At 43.0% G+C, this 15,557-nt stretch overlaps 1 protein-coding gene across 1 annotated transcript in view; it reads right to left on the bottom strand.

Annotated features, from left to right (window-relative positions):
- Nucleotides 1-15,557, bottom strand: part of EML4 (EMAP like 4) — a 122,024-nt gene that overhangs the window by 74,328 nt on the left and 32,139 nt on the right.

Here is a 15,557-nt window from a genome sequence, read left to right as displayed (position 1 = left end):
GAGAAATTTCTGTAGGAAGTCTCTTATTTACTTGAGAAGAGATAGGGGAGTGGGAGGAGGGGAGAGAGGGGGAGGGGAGAGGAGAGAGGAAGAGGGAGGGATGGAAGGAGAGAGGGAGCGAGAGATTCTACGGCTTTTTGAAGTTACATAGTTGTCCATTAAAAAGACACATTATCGCCAATTGGGGAAAAGTGCAGCTCTCTCCAGATTATCCTTTCATTAAATATGTGAGAACTCATATTACAGCTGCACAACAGTTCATTTAATATGATAATGCTTTTGTCTGACTTGCAAAACTGAATAGAGCCAGAAGAAAGTTAATGAATGCAACATGTGTTCAGTCTTTTGATAGCTGTGACTAAAGCCAACTGGCAGAATGATCACAGCAAGATAAAATTCAAAACAAAGCAATCTTAGTATGTAGAGTGCTCTCCAGCCCCCACCCCACTCCAAAAGGCTTTGCACGATCTCTCCAAATGCACAACTTAAAAATATACAGGGAGAAAAGAGAACTAGATTGAAAATACAAGCATAATAGTTACTTCCCTAAAAATTTTCCCAATACTGTCAGATTAGATTTGTCAATGAGTCCTCTTCAGAGATGGGTTGCTACTGGTGCGGTAGGAGACTGTGCACCGGTAGCGACCACCAGATGGTGAAATTTGTGCGTGACCGCTCTGGTGCCAGTCTTTTGGGCGCCACCATCTTTTTTTTCTTTAATTTTTGTTATTTTTTGCATCCTGCGCATGTGCAGAAGCAAAGTTTTGCAAGGGGCGCATGTGTGGAATTTTAGTGATTTTTTTGTTTTGCATGCGCAGAAGCAAAATCACGCTGGGGACACACCCGCGTGCGTGGGAGATGATTCAAGCTGCACATGCAATGCACTGGTAGCAACAGATAAGAGAAATCTGCCCCTGGTCCTCTACCCTGGGATTCCTCTGTCCCTCTCTGTGTATATAAAGCATGCCTTTATATAAGACAACAAATTCTTGCAATCTACATTTCAACTGACTGTGTTCATTCCCAAACTCAACCAGAATAATTTGAGTTCATGGATGGAGGGATGTGCAGTGGTACCTCGACATACGAGTTTAATTCGTTCCAGACCCGAGCTCGTAAGTTGATCAACTCGCATCTCGAACGAATGCCTTTAGAGTTTGTTTTTCGCACCGAGATAACCAGAAGCAAGGATTCTTGCGCCACCTAGTGGAAGCTCGGCTCGTATCCCGAATTTGAGCTCGGGTGTCGAACAGAAATTTCGCTCGGGTCGTGGCTCGTAACTTGGAATACTCGCATGCAGTGTTCCGTCTAATTTTTTGGGGGGGTTGGGCGGAAAAGTATAGTGTCTGAGCGGCAGTCCCTTCGGGACTGGGCGGCACAGAAATAATAAATAAATAAACAAACAAACAAACAAATAAATAAAAAACCCACCCTGTTTTGCCTCAGAGAATTTCAAAATAAAATACTGTACTGTGTGTCTATAACAGTGAGCTCATAATAGGGCAACTCTATCAATATCAAAATGCCACTTAAATAGTTGAGCTAGTTTCAAACTAGATTTTGATTTTCTTTCTCTCTTTCTTACTCCCATTCTTTTTCTTTCTCTTTTCCTTCCTCTCTTTTTTCTATCTGTTTCTCTCTCTTCCTCTCTCTCTCCTTCCCTTCCCTGGGCAGGTTTGGAAAACTCTGAGTTGATGACGATTTTTAAGTGAGCGATTGCTCACTGCTCAGCTTAGAGGGAACTATGCTCGCATGTGGAGCAGCTCGTATCTAGAGGTACTACTGTATTAATGAAGTAGACAATATAGCAATAGCAGTTAGACTTAAATATATCACTCCATAGTGCTTTACAACACTCTGGGAGGTTTTCAATATTGGTACATTGCCTCCAACAATCTGGGTCCCCATTTTACCAACCTCGGAAATGTGTAAGGTTGAATCAACCCTGAGCCCATCAGAATTTGCATTAATTGTTCTAAGCACTGCACCACCAGGGTTCCAACATAAAGAATTTACAAAGAATATAAGAACTAAAAACATTTTACCTACTACATTTATAAATATGTGCAAACTACAGTTCTGTTTTATTTTCTCAGTCCACATTACTTACTTTATACTATACTGGCATAGACATCGCAGACTGGACCATCTTGATGATCTTAGCTAATTTGGAACAAAGCTAAGAAATCCAACCCTGATTAGTATCTGATTACTATCAGGAAATTCTAACACTGTAATGTGGAATAGGAAGTAACAAAATAAGACAAAAGGTTTCATATATATTGAGAATAAGCTATTTGACCTATTTGTGAGGGATGCTATAAAGCCTTCAGCCTTGGGCAGGGTGCTGAACTAGATCTCTAAGGCCAATTCCATCCCTATGATTCTGTGATATTAAAAGTATTTGGAAGGGTAAGAAAAGCTTTAGACAATTTTTCTAAATTTTCCTGCCCTACAAAACATGGCCACATTTATTTTCAATTACAGGAAATCCTAAACTTACAACCACAACTGAACCCAAATTTCCCCTGCTAAGTAAGGCAGTTGTTGAGTTGCACTTCATTTTATTACCTTCCCCCCCCCACAGATGGTAGATGGATCACTGCAGTTGTTAAGTGAATCACACAGTCCTTCAGTGAATCTGGCTTCCCTGTTGGCTTTACTTGTTGAAAGCATAGGTTACAAATGATAATCACATGACACCAGGATAGGTAACTGTGATAAATACAAAGCACTTGCCAAGTGCCCAAAATTTGATCATGTGACCATGGAGACACTGTAATGGTCATGTGAAAACTGGACACAAGTCACTTTTTTCAATGCCATCGTAATGTTGAACGGTCATTAAATGAATGTATATCAAGGACTACTTGTAAAAGTGAAAAAGAATGTCTGTTAAATTTGCTACTTGTTTACACTTTACTATTTAGCCTACAATTTAATCAATTGGACAAAAATAGAATGGTGGCTGGCAATTCCATTTCTAAGGAATCATCCTGAGAAGTTACTTTAAGTTTGCAATGTGACTAAATAATCAGTATTAGTGCACTGGATAATAACTTACTTTTATCCCTCTTCTTTTTATTCTTAGATGGAACAAGATTTTTTTAACCTGCCATATTGGAAAATTTAAAAAAATTATTATATTTCAGGGGAATTAATATGATGGAAAATAAAGAAAATTGTTAGTGCTCACTCATTCTCTACCATTACTGAAATTAATTTGCTGAATTTCGACATGATCAATATTTATTTTGAAAAAAAATTAATTCCAGGCCTACTGCATTAGCATAAAAAATAAGGCAAATGCAGAACAGTTAAGAAATCAATGTATAAATAAAATACATAAATGGCCTGTACCTAAAATTGTCTTGCTAATGATCCTTCCAATATTTTACATAAACAGAATAAATCCCTCCGGTTCTGGCAATGATCCATTTCCTCATGCAATTTTATCCACTGAAATAAACTGAAGGTATTCCAATTAATGCAAAAGCATGTGTGATTCTATCCAGTTTTATTCAAATTTAAATATGCGTGTTTGATCAACTGTAACCCAAAGTGTATCCCAGCACACTAAATCATGTCTACTTCACACCATAGAATGGTATGTGCTACAAATGAGAGCCAGTTTAGTGTAGTGATTCAAGTGCTGGCCTAGAAACAGGAAAGGTAAATTCAGACCTGCCTTAGGCATGAAAATCAGCTGGGTGATTTTGGACAATAATTTTCTCAGCCAAAGCTACCTCACAGGGTGGTTGTTCTGGAGAAAAGAAGATACAGGAATATTATGTATGTTTGCTGTCTTGAGTTATAAGTTAAAAGGTTGAGATTAAATAATCATTATAACAAGAATAGTAATGAGTTGCTTATTCAATGCAGTTGCTTTCATCAAAAATATGCATCAAAATATATTATTAGCACCAAGCTAAAATGATTACAGTACATCCATATCTCATTCCTTTTCCAAATATGAATTTTCAACTTTGTTTTTAATGTTCCTAGTTATCTTATTCCAAATCATGAAACAAACAAGAGGCAGCCTATTGGTGCCATAGAGGCAAAGAATGTTGCTACAGCTCAGTTTCCTGTGCTACCCTTCAATTATCCTTTGGAGAAAACTATAAAAATCCCCATTATAAACCGGAAATATGAACATCTCATACAAAATGTTACTTATAGAAAACAGGCTAATTCAAGAGAGTTCTTTTATTTCCAAATCAACAGAAGAACAGAGACGTGCAAAATTCAAAGATTTGCAGAACACTTTGAGGAAATACTCTTGGAAACCATTAAATCATTCCTAGTAAAGCAAGTCTTAAGGTATTTCCACATAACCACAATAATAAGTATAAAAGTAGATGTGTATACGAGGTGATAAAAAGGCTATGCTGTGAACAGGAAGAAACGAACAAATAATAGATTAACCAACTCCTAACAATAGGAGAAAGAAAATGAAAGTAAAAAATTAGGAAGTGGAAAGACTGAAAATGTTTTAATGAAGTTTCATAAAAAATAAGTGGAAAAAAATAAAAATGAATGAATGGTGTTCATTGGGTATTAAAATAAATGCAGTTTTCAGGTATAAATACAATTATTTCAAAATAGATTTGTCCAAGGCAAGGAATCCGTGCATAAGACATTTTTTAATCAATATTTTTCTCTCACTTTCAGTGTATTCAGTAATTACATGTAGCTTTTTTTTTTAAACTGCAACTCATAAAGTACCAATATTAAGCTTTAGAATGTCTTTTCTGAATCTATGTGCCAAAATAGACCACCATCAGTATTCCATAATTTAAGATTTGTTATGTTCTAGAATATGAAATTTGTCTATTCTGCACAAATATTTGATTGAGAACATTTTTGTAACGGCACACAAGCATGATGTAAATCAAAGGCCCTTGCAAGAATAAAACTAAACTATTTACAACTTATTTAGGGAAAAAAGGACCCACAAGGACTTTTGGCCTACGTTTTACTAGAATGCAAATTGCTTTAAAAAGCAAAGCCTTCATATCTCTGCACATCAATGTGTTCTAAGAGACTAAGGATGTTTCCTATTTTAGAAAACCACAACTATTGACATCTAAAGAACAGATGCTTCATCTTCTGTGGTGTCATCTTTGATAAAGCATATATTTCCACTTCTGATTTTTAATAGACACCCAATAGCCCTCTTGAGGGTTCTGACTTCTGACTTTTCTGAGAAGTAATAAATGTATTCTTCTTTAGGAGAAAAATATCCCCCAGGATAAATTTAGCTCTTCCATTGACATTTTATCAGATCCATGGTGTGCTCCCTGCTGCTACTCTATTCTTGTTCTTAGAACATACAAATCAAATGTTAACTGGATGTTAAACACAAGATGTTCAGTGGCAGGTGGTCTGGCCAGAGATATATGACAAGAATATTGTCAGTATTCTGCATTAACAACTAAATCAAAATATATTTAGAATAAAGAACTCTTTTCCTGTCTTCTTAAAAATGTCTTCCATTACACTTTGCAATAGTGACGGGCATGTTTTTTCTTCCTTAATAGCAGCAGCTTGTAAATGAAATATATAGCCCAATGTATGCAAAAGTGGGATTAAACCTTAAGATCCTTCTTTCCTCTTGCTGCAGTCCCCTATATTAAGAAGAAAGTTCATAAAAAATGTACGCAAATTGATTATTCACTTCATTTCCCCATATCATATAAACTGGACAGACAACAATACTTTCAGTGCTTCTGTGATTATTTGGAAGCATCATCAAGAATGTAAAAATCTGTACTGATCCTATATAGAGAGCAAGTTTGGTCTAGTGGTTAAGACACCAGACTAGAGAGTCGGAGATGAGTTCAGGTCCCACCTTAGCCATGAAAGCCATGAATTAGGCCAGCCTAATTCACCTCAGAGTTTTAAAAAAATGAAATGTTGCAGGGAAAATGTCAACATAAATAAACAAACAAATAACATTTCCTCAAAGCTATGGGAATCATGAACATATTGCATTAGGTTATCCCTGATTTAATTTCATAGATCTGAGGCAAAGGTTTAGCTCTATTATAAAGAGCTATGACATATGAAAGCTGAATTAGTGTCAATCCTATAAGACAGACCAGACCGGAAAATATATGGTTGGACTGGGTATTTTTTATTATCCTGTAAACCACCAGAGTCACTGTATCAGTGAAATGGGTAGCATAAAAATGTAATAACAAAATAAATAAAATCAAAAAGGCTCTAACTATATTTTATTTATTTTTATTGTATAAAAACAGTTTTTGCCAATTTGATTGTGGTGCCTTTCTCCTTATATTACAATGAATCAAAGGGGAAACCTATCTAAACCAGCGCTGAACTTTATTTTGTTTTTCAGGACTTAAAAAATGTTTCCATTCCCTTTGCCTAGATGCTGGTTCTTGCATTTTTATAGAAAGATCACATCTATTACTCTTTACAATAAAAAAAAGTCTAATCTATACCTAACCAGAAACATATTTAAAAGTAATTGGTATTAATATGTGACTTGAAGCTCACAAAAAACTATTTGTAGTCTATTATTTGTCTGGATCTTCATATATAAAGTACCGTATTTTCCGGCGTATAAGACGACTTTTTGACCCCTGAAAATCTTTCCCAAAGTGGGGGGTCGTCTTGTACGCTGGATACTGATTCCATAGCACCGTTCCCCGTAGGCTGCGCCTGCGCAGACCAAAATACCGCCCCACGCGCCCTTTTCCATGGGCGCGCAGTCTCGATCCCCTTGCCAGCCCATGGGGGTCGGGGGCGGGTAGGCGCCGACAGTAGAAGGTGCTGCCCCCGCCCGATCCGCTCCCTCGCCTCCTCTTCCGCCGAAAGAAACGCGCCAAGCCTCGCATTGCTCCACCCTGCTTCGTCCTGCCTGTAATCCTCCGTTGTGTTTTCGGGGGGGGGGAAGCGGCGGGAAAATCCTGTGCTGGCCAGGAAAGCCGGGTTTGCTTTCCGTGATAGCAGCGTGCCTTTTAAACACGCTGTTTCCTGGACCTCTTTCCTGGGGGGGGGAGTGGCCTCCTCCCACACCCACCCAGGAAACTGTTGCAAGAAAGCAGCGTGTTTAAAAGGCGCGCTGCTTTCACGGAAAGCAAACCCGGCTTTCCTGGCCAGCACAGGGCTTTCCCACCGCTTCCCCCTGAAAACACAACGGAGGTCTTCCGGTACCAGCTTGAGCCTCGCGTTGCTTCGCCTGTCATCCTGGACCTCCATTGTGTTTTCGGGGGGAAGCGGTGGGAAAGCCCTGTGCTGGCCAGGAAAGCCGGGTTTGCTTTCCGTGATAGCAGCGTGCCTTTTAAACACGCTGTTTCCTGGACCTCTTTCCTGGGGGGGGAGGGGAGTGGCCTCCTCCCCTACCCACCCAGGAAAATGTTGCAAGAAAGCAGCGTGTTTAAAAGGCGCGCTGCTTTCACGGAAAGCAAACCCGGCTTTCCTGGCCAGCACAGGGCTTTCCCACCGCTTCCCCCCGAAAACACAACGGAGGTCCAGGATGACAGGCGAAGCGGGGTGGAGCAATGCGAGGCTCAAGCTGGTACCAGAAGACCTCCGTTGTGTTTTCTGCTGGGGGGTGGGGGGCAGGAGGACCTTCATGGCTTTTCCAGGCAGCTGGCTTGAGCCTTGTGCATGTCAGCAAAGCCGGAGACGTGGAGAGAAAGGAAAGAGAGGGAGGGATAGAGGAGAGGAAAGAAGGAGGGAGGGAGGGAATGGAGAGAAAAATGAACGAGAGGGAGAGAGAAAGGGAGGAAGAGAGGAAGGAATGAAGAGATAAATATAAAGGGAGAGAGGGAGGGGAAGGAAGGAAAAGAAAAAGAGAAAAAAGTGGAAGGAAGAGAGAAGGAAAGAAAGGGAGAGAGAAAGAGAGAAGACAGGAAGGAAGAGAGAGTGAGAGAGGGAAAGAAAGAGTGAGAGAGGAGAGAGGAAGGAAGAGAGAGAGAGTGAGAGAGAGGAAGAAAGCAAGAGAGAGAAAGGAGTGGAAGGAAGAGAGAGGGAGAGAGAAATGATAGAAAAAAGGGGGGAAGAGAAATGAGAAAATGATTGTTGTTTTAGTTTTAATAGTAGTAGAGTTTTGTTTTGTTTTATTATTAATTTATTTTAATAAAAAAGTAGAGATTTTATTTATTTATTTATTTATTTATTTATTTATACTTCTATTCTGCCCAGTCCCAAGGGGACTGCCGCTCAGACCCTATACTTTTCCGCCGCTTCTTTCTTCTCCGCCTCGCCTCCGCTACTCCCGCTGCCACCTTTGCTCTCCCCGCCGGGGGTAGTCTTATACGGCGAGTATATCTCAAATTCTATATTTTAACTGGAAAAGTTAGGGGGTCGTCTTATACACCCAGTCGTCTTATACGCCGGAAAATACTGTATAATATCTACAGTATATTTAAAATTAATTATGTATGACTTATAACAATATAAGCATATTGTTGATTCATGGATTGTACCAAGTTATAACTTGTTCCTTATTGAGTAGCTTAGCCCCCTCCCGAAAGGATTAATGCCATGACAGTGTTGGACTATTCGGTAGGTTTAGTGACTCTTTGAGAGAAGCTGGTGAGAACAGGAATTCCTTTGTAGAATCAACCTTGCAAGCAAAATAAAAAAGAAAGGGTAGGATCCACAATAGGTACGAGGGTAGAGGGCTTTCTGCGGAAGGAAGCTAAATTGTCACAAAAAAGAAAATTCAGGAAGAAGACAATGACAAATCCCTTTTATATTATTGCTAATGGAACAGTTGAGAAAGTTTAAAAGTTTAAGACCTGTAAAATCATTTTATTTTTGGTTAAAAGCAAAATTCCATGGCAAATTGCAACAGGTGATAAATGCGACATCCATTCAAGCAATAATGATAGGAGAGAGGCCAGTAGAGGATTCGTAGGTAATTTCCATGCACCTGTTTCAAGCGACATAAACAAAGATTCTATATAAGGATTGTCAGATGGACAGTACAGTGATACCTGGTCTTACGAACCCCTCGTCATACAAACCTTTTGAGATACAGGGTTTAAGATTTCTTTGCCTCGTCTTAAAAACCCTTTCCGTCTTACGAACCTGAGCCCGGGTGCGTGGGCTCTCTTACTGCGTGTGCGCTCTATTACTGCCGCAGGGATTCCCCTGCCTTGTGACTGCCACCGCTGGGATTTCCCATTTGTTTCACGCCCCAGATGGGATTCCCCGCCTCCTTTTGCTTGCACCTGCTGTCCCGAGGCGGGGAACATTGAAGCTGCCCCATTTCCCTGCCACTTTCCCCTCTAGGCCTCCGCTTCCTTTGCTCCCCGTAGCCGCCTCATCAAGCTGCCAAAATCCCCTCTAGACTACCGCTTCCTTTGCCCCATCTCGCTGCTAAAATCACCCCTCCAAAAGTTTCCTACACTGCCCCAAACTGCCTCCAAAATTGCTCCCCCAAAAGCTTCCTACATCGCCCCAAATTGCCTCCAAAATTGCTCCCCCAAAAGCTTCCTACACCGCTCCAAATTACTCCCCAAATCACGTCTCCAGATGTTCCCTATGCCACCCCAAATTGTCTCCAAAATCGCTCCCCCGAAAGCTTCCTATGCCACCCCAAATCGCTTCCAAAGTCTTCCAAAATCACCTCTCCTTTCAAAATGCCTCGTTTCTCCTTGCTGCCTTTCTTCACTCCATTTGCCTTCAGTAGGACCTCGATTTGGAAGCGGCTGGAGGGGTAATTTTAGGAGCAATTTGGGACAACGTAGGAAGGTTTTGAAGGGGCAATTTTAAGAGCAATTTGGGGCAACATTGGAAGCTTTTGGAGGGATGATTTTTGGAGCAATTTGGGGTGGCGTAAGAAGCGTCTGGAGAGGTGATTTGGGGAGCAACTTGGGGCAAAGTTAGCCTTTGTTAGGACCTCCATTCCTCGCTTCTCCTCGCTGTCCATCTTCACTCCGTTTACCTATACTTTGTCCACCCGCCACTTTTTTTTTAAGCCTTAAATTTTGGATTTTCCTAATGGGCTTGCAAGCATTATTTGCTTTTACATTAATTCCTATGGGAAACAATGTTTCGTCTTACAAACTTTTCACCTTATGAACCTTGTCCCGGAACAAATTAAGTTCGTAAGACAAGGTATCACTGTATTAGAACTGTATCTAATACATAAGAGAAAACAGAACGTTTGAAGTGCACTTTTCACACTTAAACGCTTCCAAGTGCAGATTGTAGAACAGTCAATATATTAGTGATTTATGAACATGACCTGAACTTGAGGACCCAGATTCAGAATATAAAATCAATATAAATTAGAGATACATATAAAAAATAAAACCTGAAAAACTATGGAATACATAAGAGACACTGTGGACAGCAAAAGCAGAGTATCAACATTTTTTTTTTTAAAAGGTGAAAAATAAAAGTAGTTTTCTGGTGTGAGTGGTCTCGACCAACTCCGATAATGATAGATTCTGAGGAGGATGACCTAGGCCCATCTTGGTACCCTGGGCCAGTGTTTTTGCCAGCTGATGCAGAGAGTGAGAGTGAGGGAGAACCTGGGTGAACCTGGAGAACCACCAGGTGGCAAATATGCCAAGGATAGTAATGTCTGACTCAGAGGAGGAGGTAGACCACGAGCTTCTGTTAGATGCCTGCTTTAGAAGACTAAGAAAAAGACAAGAATACTTGTATGATAAAAGGAAGTAATCTGTAATTTTTAACTCTAGGGAATTGTTACCACTTCCAATAGGGTGGCCTCATGGGAAAATCAGGGTGGAATTCAAACATTTGTAATGGAGTCAGTTTGAGGTTTGGGGTTTCCAGACATACTATGCTAGAACACTGCTATTTTTCTGCTATAATCCATGGAGTCGAAATGCTCCTCAATGTCTAGAGAAATTGTAAGCGTGTCTATGTGACTCAGAAAAAACTTTTATCTCACCTCTGGAATGTTAATTGAATTTCACTGGCCAGGACTCTTATCTTTCCTGTGCTTTCCCTGTGAAAGCGGCTAAGATGAACTAATATGCTTGTAAAATGCTGCTTTTTATATAAAAGAATTTGCTTTAACATAGCATTGAATGGGATTCTTCCTTGATTTTCCATCAAATTCATGCAGGATGAAGATACTTCTGTGACAACAAATATCAGATTATTTAAGAAACCAACATGTGGCAGAAAGCTATTGAGAAGGACTACTAAAAGACTTCTCTGAATTATTAATCTAGAAAACTAACTTATTAGTGATGGCTGTCTTTGGACAATGATCAGCACGTAGAAACATTCATAATTGGTGCATGCGATGTGAGCAAATAATAAACTAGAAAATAAAACTGGCCTTTACAATGTTGTGAATAAAAAAATATTGATAAAATTACTGGTATAATAAAAACAAGACTTGAAAAACCAGGAGTTTAGCATGACTTAATAATATTTGATCTAAAGTCTAGGGCACTAAAGTGTATATTATTCTTCATAACATAGTAACAAATGATGAAATTATGAAAAAACTACAGAGTTTTAAAGGGAAAATAGGCGTTGATATGCTTACCTGAACGCCTCTTCTCGTACGGTGAGTGGGTACAGCAGTCACATGGGTTTGCTCTGTCCAATCCGGTGGAACTGAGCCTAGTATTAAAAAAGACTGCTGGATCCGCCCCTTCCCCAGAATTCGCGAATCCGTAGACTAGGCTCAGTAGTGAAGCTCTTTAAAGTTCAACTCCCGTGTTAAAAGAAGTTAGAATAGAAAGTGAAGAAGACCACACAAAGGGAGGGAAGTGACTGCTGTACCCACTCACCGTACGAGAAGAGGCGTTCAGGTAAGCATATCAACGCCTATTCTCCGTACTGAAGGAGTGGGTCCAGCAGTCACATGGGACATACCCAATAGATAGGTCCCTAGGGTGGGAGTACATGGCTATCGTGAGAGATAACGGATTGGAGTACTCTTCTGCCGAAGGCAGCGTCCGCTGATGTGTACGAATCAATTTTGTAGTGCTTTATGAAGGAACTTGGTGAGGCCCAAGTGGCTGCTTTGCAGACTTCTTCCAACGGAGCCTGAGTTGCTCAAGTGGCAGATGTGGCAGCACTTCTGGTGGAGTGCGCTGTAATATTCCTTGGAATGGAAAGGGAAGCTGTCTCGTAGGCCTTAGAGATGGTCTCTCTGATCCAACGGCCTATTACTGTGGAAGACACTCTAGATCCCCGGAATCTGGGGTGGTAAGCCCCGAAGAGTGCTTCTGACCTTCCTATGAGTCCTGTGCGTTGGATATAGATCTTTAGCGCCCTAGTGAAATCCAGGGTGTGCCATCTAATTGCCAGGGGATGCTCTCGTTGGAGACAGAAGGAAGGTAAGACGATATCCTGAGATCTGTGGAACATGGAACTGACCTTTGGGAGAAAGGTGGGGTCCAGTCGCAAAACCACCTTGTCCTGGTGGAACTGACAGAGGTCCTGTCTGGTAGAAAGGGCTGCCAATTCAGACATGCGTCGGGCAGATGTAATCGCCACCAGGAATGCTACCTTGAAGGATAGGTACCTGAGGGACGCAGACTTCAGGGGTTCGTAAGGTGCCTGAGTAAGGGAGTGGAGAACCCGTGGCAAGTCCCAGGTAGGATATCTGTGGATCTTGGAAGGCCTGAGGTTGGCCACTCCTCTTAGGAATTCTTGGATTTCCGGGAAGGAGCGTAGGGACTGCCTGGGAGGCCCCGCCAGGACGGAAGAAATGACTGCCAGGTGACGCCGGATGGTGCTGGTAAAGAGGCCTTGGTGGAAAACCTTTCATGAGGAAGGCGATTATCCTGTGTATGGGAAGACACAGGGGAGATAAGCCCTCCTGTGAGCACCATTGATGGAATTTGGACCAAGTATGGTCGTAGATCCGATTGGTAGACCCCCTTCTGGACTACAGGATGACTTCCACTGTGTCCGGGTCATACCCTCGCAGGTCTAGGTCCCTCCGGATAATAGCCAGGCGGTGAGGTGGAACCACTCCGGGTCCGGATGGAAGGGGGCCCCTTGCCGCGACATCTCCTCCGAAACGGGGAGTCGCCAGGGGTCCTGGATGGACAGTTGTTGGAGGTCCGCGAACCATGGCCTGCGAGGCCAGTGAGGGGCTATCAGGATTACCCGGCTTTGTCCAGAAGAATTTTGTGGATCACGTCAGACAGAATTGAAATTGGAGGGAGGGCATACAGTAGACCCGGAGGCCAAGGACTCCTGAGAGCATTTATTGCCTCTGCTCCCGGAGACGGGAACCTGGAGATGAAGCGAGGGAGCTGGGCAATGGCTTTGGTCGCAAACAGATCTAACACTGGGTGGCCGAACCTGAGGCAGATTTGGTGGAACAGTGACTGATGGAGGTTCCACTCGCCTGGGTCTATGGTCGCTCGCGAGAGCCAGTCCGCTTGGACGTTGAGGCTCCCCGAGATGTGATCGGCTAGAAGCGACTGGAGATGTTTCTCTGCCCAGAGGCCTAACTTCAGGGCCTCCCTCAAGAGAGCTTTGGATCTTGTGCCTCCCTGTCTGCAAATATGGCTATTGGTGGCTATATTGTCCGTGAGGACCAACACATGCTGATTGGAGATGTGAGATTGGAATTGTTTTAGAGCTAGAGACACGGCTCGTAATTCTAGTCAATTGATGGGCCTGGAAGCCTCCTCCGGTGACCCTGTGCCCTGAGCTAAAAGACCTTGGGCGTGGGCTCCCCAGCCCGAGAGGCTGGCATCTGTGGTGACTACAAACTGGTCGGGGCACCGGGAGAGAGATCCCTTTGCTAGGGCTGGAGACGACCACCACTTGAGGGATCTGCGAACCGCAGAAGAATGGAAATGCGGCGATTTGAGTTGCTGTGGCCCGATCTCTGAAACGGTAACAGAAGCCACTGTAGTTCCCTGGCATGAAGGCGGGCCCAGGGGACAATACCAATACATGACACCATTTTACCCAAAAGGGAAGATAGGGTGGCAATGGAGGTAGATTGTTGGGGCATAATGCGAGCAATGAGATCCCAAAAAACTACGTTTTCTCTCAGTGGAGAGGAAAAACCTGGGCTAACTCAGAATTAATGATAGTTCCCAGATGCAGAATGGAAGTGGAAGGATCCAAGTGGCTCTTTTTGAAATTTATGGAGAAACCATGATTCTGTAGAACCGACATGGTAAGGGAGAGGTCTGCAGCCACTCCAGTTCTGGAATTCCCATGAATTTAAAAGTCATCTAAATAACATAAGATATGAATGGGAGAGGCTCGGGAATGAGCCGTCAAGGATCCCAAGAGTTTAGTGAGGACTCTGGGAGCTGAGGAGAGCCCAAATGGCATAGCCCTATACTGGAAGTGCCTGCCTTGAAAGGCGAAGCGCAAAAATTTCCTATGGGCCTTGGCAATGGGAAGATGGAGGTAGGCCTCCGTGAGATCCAGAGACACCATAAGGTCTCCCCGATGAAGGGCTGCTAGGATGGAAGATAAGGAATGAATTTGAATTTCCTATATTTTATGAACCGGTTCAATTTCTTTAGATCCAAAATGGCTCTCCAGCCTCCAGAGGTCTTAGGGACCATGAAGAGGATGGAATAGAAGCCAGAACCTCTCTGGAGAGAGGGGACCGGTTGAATAGCTCTAATAGCCAACAAATGGGAAATAGCCTCCTCCATTCGGAAACTATCTGAAGGGAGGCTGGGAGAAGAACAAGAAACAAGCGGTTAGGGGGAGAAGAATGAACTCTAATCTTAGGCCCCTGTTCACAGTGTCAATGACCCAGGGGTCCTTACGAGAACGGTGCCAGGCGGAAGAGAACCAGGCTAGGCGACCGCCTATGGGGAAAAAGGAGTACTTACCATCTGGCTCTTTTGGAAGCCCTGGTAGAGGAGGATCCTCTCTGATAACGGGAACCTCTGCCCCTGGTGGTTCTAGATTGGGATCGAAACCGAGGGGAATATTGACCTGGACTCCTTTGAAGGGTGAAGCCTTGATCCTGTTGCCGTCCTGTGCGCCGAAAGGGCTGCGGCTTAGGGGCCTTCTTGGTGGTGGGTCCTAAGACCTTTTTCTTGTCTGTGGTCTCTGTAAGGAGAGGATCCAGGAGGTCTCCGAAGAGCAAGTTGCGTTTCAGCGGACCCATGGCTAGCTGCCACTTTTGTCTTACTCCCGCCTGCCAAGGGCGGAGCCACAGAAGTCTTCTGGCCGTTGTTGAGGCTGCTACTGACCTGGCTGCAAATCTTGAAGATTGGAAGGTAGCATCTGCTACGTATTGGGCAGCTGCGAAGACTTTGTTGAAATCCTGTTGGCCCCTTAGATCATCTGGAGGCAGGTGAGATTGGAGCTGACGGAGCCACAAGAGCATAGCTCTAGAGAAGAAGGATGCCGCTGCAGCACTCTTAATGGCCCATGAATCTGCGAAGAGGCTTCTTTTGAGCATCTGCTCAAGGCGTTTGTCCTCCGGCCGGAGGACCTCCTCTGCTTCGCCAGGCATGGCGGCCGTTGAGTGGAGCGTTTTCACTGGCTCATCTGGCCTAGTACATGTTAGGAGCTCCTCATAGGAGGGAGAAAGCTTGTAAAGCTTCTTGTCCTTGGAAGTGGGAGTGAGGCGAGCAGTTGGG

The sequence above is a fragment of the Erythrolamprus reginae genome, chromosome 1, assembly GCF_031021105.1.
Source record: "Erythrolamprus reginae isolate rEryReg1 chromosome 1, rEryReg1.hap1, whole genome shotgun sequence".
In the NCBI taxonomy this organism is placed as follows: Eukaryota; Metazoa; Chordata; class Lepidosauria; order Squamata; family Dipsadidae; genus Erythrolamprus; species Erythrolamprus reginae.
Note: the sequence above shows the minus strand (reverse complement) of the source record. Positions and strands in the feature narration are given on the sequence as shown.